This window comes from Danio rerio, chromosome 22 (genome assembly GCF_052040795.2).
Source record: "Danio rerio strain M-AB ecotype USA chromosome 22, GRCz13ab, whole genome shotgun sequence".
Classification (NCBI taxonomy): domain Eukaryota; kingdom Metazoa; phylum Chordata; class Actinopteri; order Cypriniformes; family Danionidae; genus Danio; species Danio rerio.
Window position 1 is genome coordinate 6,425,001 of NC_141042.1, and position 5,000 is coordinate 6,430,000.

The 5,000-nt window shown below is 39.4% G+C and overlaps 1 non-coding gene across 3 annotated transcripts in view; it reads right to left on the bottom strand.

Annotated features, from left to right (window-relative positions):
- Positions 1-5,000, bottom strand: part of LOC100331974 (uncharacterized) — a 34,642-nt gene that overhangs the window by 12,845 nt on the left and 16,797 nt on the right. For all 3 annotated transcript variants that reach the window (XR_015521482.1, XR_015521481.1, XR_015521480.1), the window contains one exon: positions 1-153. This exon is cut by the window's left edge and continues 144 nt beyond it. This is a non-coding gene — a transcript (uncharacterized LOC100331974). The remainder of the gene's footprint in view (positions 154-5,000) is intronic.

Genomic DNA, 5,000 nt, shown 5'->3' on the forward strand with positions numbered 1-5,000 from the left:
TCTTATCAGCATATTTAGGCAGAGTTTTGTGGATTTCAGCTATAACCATGTCGGCAAACATCCATATTATGTAGTCATCGAGCAGTATTTCAGTGAGACCAGTCTGTAAAAAGACAGATTGTCCCTCCATCACTGATACATAGTTCTTTTCACCTGTAACAAACATAAGAAGATCATCGATTGACAGTTATTATTGAACTGAGCCGATTCAAATGCACCCTATGATGTCATTTTCCATCATGAAAATTTTTTATTGTAAAGGTCATATGTGTCTTCGTGACTAAGCCCTGAAGGTGCTAAAAAGTTGTCGCAGTGCCACCTTTTGGTCAAACGTTGTAAAGATATTTTTAAAAATGCTAATAACTTTAGACTAATTTTGCATAGTTACGTAACTTGTCTTGATACATTCTTTGGGTTGTCTTGAGAGTATCGATACCAATTATGTCTTCATTAACTGAACTTCCTGTCTGCCATCTAGCCTCAAGTCAAAAACCTACTTTTTAAAAAAGTTTTTCTAAAAACTCCTTCTTCATCGTGTGGCTGATTTGCACCAAATTTGACTCAGATCATCTTCAGACCACGCTGACAAAAAGTTATTGAATTTGTGTTGATAGGTGCAATGGTTTTTGTACACTGAAAAATGTAATGGCATGATGCTAAACTACATCTGAGGGTGTATCTTTGTGATAGTAAAAGAATGACACCAAATTTTATGTCTGTAATTGTCATCTCACACTGACCACACCATAAAAATTGGAGACATTCATTAGCCATTATTAATTAAACGTAGAAATTTGGTTTTAACTTTAGCCTGCATATGCTCATTTTGATGAAATTGGTCAAGTGAAAAGTGAAATTGAAAAGTTATTTCGAAATCTGCCAAACTTCCTGTCCGCCATTTTAATTTTGTTCAAACCATTCTTTTTTTAACTTCTCCAAAACCGTTAGTCCAATCTTCACCAAATTTTACTTGGATCATCTTAAGACCATGTAGACCAAAAGCTATGGAATTCATGTTGATAGACACAACTGTTGTCATTTAGCAAATGCGCAAACTTGATGTAATGCTGCTAGATGACATTACAGGCTGAATCACTGCAATGGTTTGAAGTATTGAAACCAAATCTAATGTGTGTGATCTAGACCTGACATTGACCAAGCTATCATAGTTTGAGCCACCTACTGGGTAAAATTGACAAACAATTAATAGAAATCATACAAATTTTATCAAATGACTTTTGAATGGTTTTTATTGTCATGAGACTGGTCTTGCAAATTCATTGGATTATACAGAGGACTAGGGTTGGGTACCGAAACCCGGCGCCATTATAGCACCGGTACCTTGGTAACCGGTATGTACCGGAATTAAATCACTGTATGAATTTCGGTGCCTAATTCCGATGCTGCGGCAAAACATGCAGCATCAAAGGGGTGCAAGAAAAAAGGCACACATAGGCGTTGTGTCACAGCATCACTAAACATTTATTTCTAAACAACTTTGAGGAATACGGACAGCGTTATCAGGCATTTGTTATTGTCGCTAGGGAACAGACGCACGCAACACGCAGTACAGCGCATTCAGCCTGGTTTTCGGTGAGCGAAGGCAAAGCGACGCTCTTCAGATCACGGCACGTGATCACGTTCATCCAATTTGCTTAAACTAAGCATTCTAATGCGTATTTACAAGCAAGGATTCTGACACAGCAACTGTCTTTACAAAAGTTGCGTGTAAGGGGGAAACATGTCAAACTTAATGACGTTTGAGGGCTCAAAGACAGAGCCTCTCGCGTGCTTTAGGTGTCGCTCCCTCTGTTTTGGCTCTCTGTGACGGTGCTGCGCGCATCAGTTTCCCGCATTCGTCATGTTCAGTCATGTTCATCATATGAAACCAATGACTGTAAAAAATATGGACGACGCGACAGCCCTTTTTCCCATTGAACGCCTTGAGGGCAAAACGCCTGCTTGACGGGCACAAACTGTCGCAAAAGACTGCTGAAATTGGAGCCAGACATGCGCAGAAGGATTGTCTGATGGAGCCAGAGGAGGAGCCGCGATAATGAGCGGAGTCGAGCTTCCGATCAAACGCTTTATGTAAAATCAACTACGCCCCCCGAACTTCTCAGCATGCGTTTGCTGTCATATCAACACAAATGGATGTAATAACGTTAACAAATATGAGGGTTTTATATATTCAATCGCGCCAGCTCCAGGCCGCAGCGCATAACTTACTCGCGGCGTCGCGGGCTGATTCCGGCTCGCATGCGGCAGCGCCTGCTCGCTCGGCCGCCGCATCTGGCTCGATTGACTCGGGCTGGAATTGGATAGTGAGTCCAGGCATCCGGAGTAGGTCCAGCAGAGGTAACATTAGTCGGTCTGAGCTCTAAGAGATAAGTCTCCGGCAGGCGAGAATCTAGCCGGAACTGTGTTTTGCTATCTGGGTGGCTAGGCGTGTATCAGCAAACTAATAAAGCCCGAAAAAAGCCCTGAACTTAGCGAATAAACAGTGTTCCACCAGGATCATGTATGTCAGAAACTATAGTTTACTGCTGAACTCATTTTGTCATGGTAAAATAACACAGAAATCGAATAATAACATTTCAGTCTACTTCAGTCTCCTGCCGAAGCTCAGACGCCGCGCTTTGAGAAACTGTCAATCACAGCTGTCAATCACGATGACACGCCCAGCATTAAATTACTGCTAAAAACAAACTGTTTACAAAAATGAAGATCTGCACCTATTTCAGCACAATAACCAGTGCCTTAATCGACCAGAACTATCTTTCGGGAAATTTTATTGCAAGTGTAATATTTTTTTTTTTTTGGGCTCAAGTCTCCTTCATTAACACGGAGGAGGCGGGCTTTATGACTTGTACTGCAGCCAGCCCCCAGGGGGCGATCTAACGGCCGAGACCCTCACTCAAACGTAGGCTTGCGGCACACTTGTATGAAACACTATCAAAATGTCCACTGTTGATGAAATTAGACTTTAATTTCAATAGCGATTTTAACACTGTTAATATCCTCGGCTATGCAGAGACGATTATTAATCAGAAATCTAGTGTACATAGTTTTACGTTAGGAAATGCAGTCTTGAATTAACAAACAGTCGGCAAGTAGCAAAGAACAGATGCAAGTTAAGACATTGATCAAATGTAGTTTCCAGTCACGCTCATGTAAGTCATATTTAACTAATTTAGTTTTGCCTTCCTTCATTTTTGATTTCCATCTTCAACACATGAATTATTTACAACACATTTTTAAATATAGTAGTTTAACCAACTCGTTTCTAAAATCTACTTTTTATCTTCCCCATGCTGACAGTCAAAGCAGAACATTTTACTAGTTATTTTGCAAAACAGTTGTATTCAGACAAAGTCCCTTTAAGTATTTTATAGTTTTTTTATTCAGATTAAAGTGTAATTTAGAGTTAATCAGTCACCTACGAAAGTTAAAATAATTAGTCAAATGATTTTGTAACTGATTTGTTGTGTAAATCAAAAATATACAGTAAATATTTCTTAAGGAGGCTAATAATACTGACCTTATTTTTATTTAAATTAAAAACAGCTTTTATTCACGAAATAAACAATAAGAAATAGAACTTATTATAACTCCAGAATAGTTATTTTTTTTAGGAAACACTGTGAACATTATCAGAAACATTATTGTAAATGAACTTCAACTGTAGGCCTGTCTATTAAAGTTTACAGGAGCAACAATGTGCCTTGATGTACTTGAATGTTAGAAATGTGTTCTCCTACACCAGTATAACGTTACTTGTCAAAAAATGAATAAGGAAGATTATTTTGAGTTTAAGTTATTTAATTATCTTGTTTATGAAGACTGCAGAGTGATGCATGAAAACAAATGACTTACAATAATGTTTTAAGTGTTTTGTGATGTATATGTTAAAATGTGCTCCTAAAAGTGCGTGGCCCCTGTCCGCCCCCCACGGGTTAATAGTAAGCTAATGTAATTTCATAATGCAAATCTTAAATTCATGCTAACAAATGATCAAAGGAAATGTATTAATGTAATACAATATGAATTGATGTTTACTAGGGATGTAACGGTATCAGAATTTCACGGTACGGTAATACCTTGGTATGAATGTCACAGTACGGTATTTACTGAATCATTTACAGGAAAAAACAAAACTTATGAAAATACTCCAAAAAAGTGCCAAAAGTGTCAATGACATACAAATTATTCATCTATCTGTAAGCTTTGAAACAGGAACTTCAATTTTAATAACAAAAAAATATTAAACCATGTAAAAAAAATTAAGTTTCAATTTAGTAGTGTTGAAAACTCATCACATTCAACATTTAATCACTCACTCACTTAGATAGAGATGGGTTTAAAGGAAAATTATCATATAAATATAATCTGGTAAAAGCTGGTATCTCTGGGCATTTACAATGTCCCCTGCAACAGAAAAAAGCCCCTCTCATTTGGGACTGAGGTTTCTGGGACAGAGAGATATGACTTGGCCCAGGTTGTTAGCAATGGGGAACGTTGTGCATTGTCTTTCCCCCACTTGAGAGGACAAACCATGAGTGAGATAGAGGTCTCATGTCTGCATCAATCTGAACAGTGTGCTGTGTTTCTGCAGTCCCCATGACTGATTAGTCGTATTCCCCAACTTGCAGGCACGTGCGCACACACAGTGCTCAACCTGTGCAGTGCACATGCCCTTTTTAGTCTTGGATAGAAAGTTCCCTTCCAAAATGATTAAAAGTGCCCCCGCGACGCGACATACCCTCCGTCCCCGCTATTCAGTACGCGCGCGACAACACAGCTGATAAGAACTCGCGCGACAACACCGCTATTCAGAACGCGCGCGACAACACGGCTGATAAGAACTTGCGCGACAACACCGCTATTCAGTACGCGCGCCGCGACAACACCCGCTTTAGGGTTTTCCAGCTCTTTTTAATCCCCGCTTCTAGCAGCACACTCCATTTCCGCATTACTGGATCTGTAGCGACAACAGACCG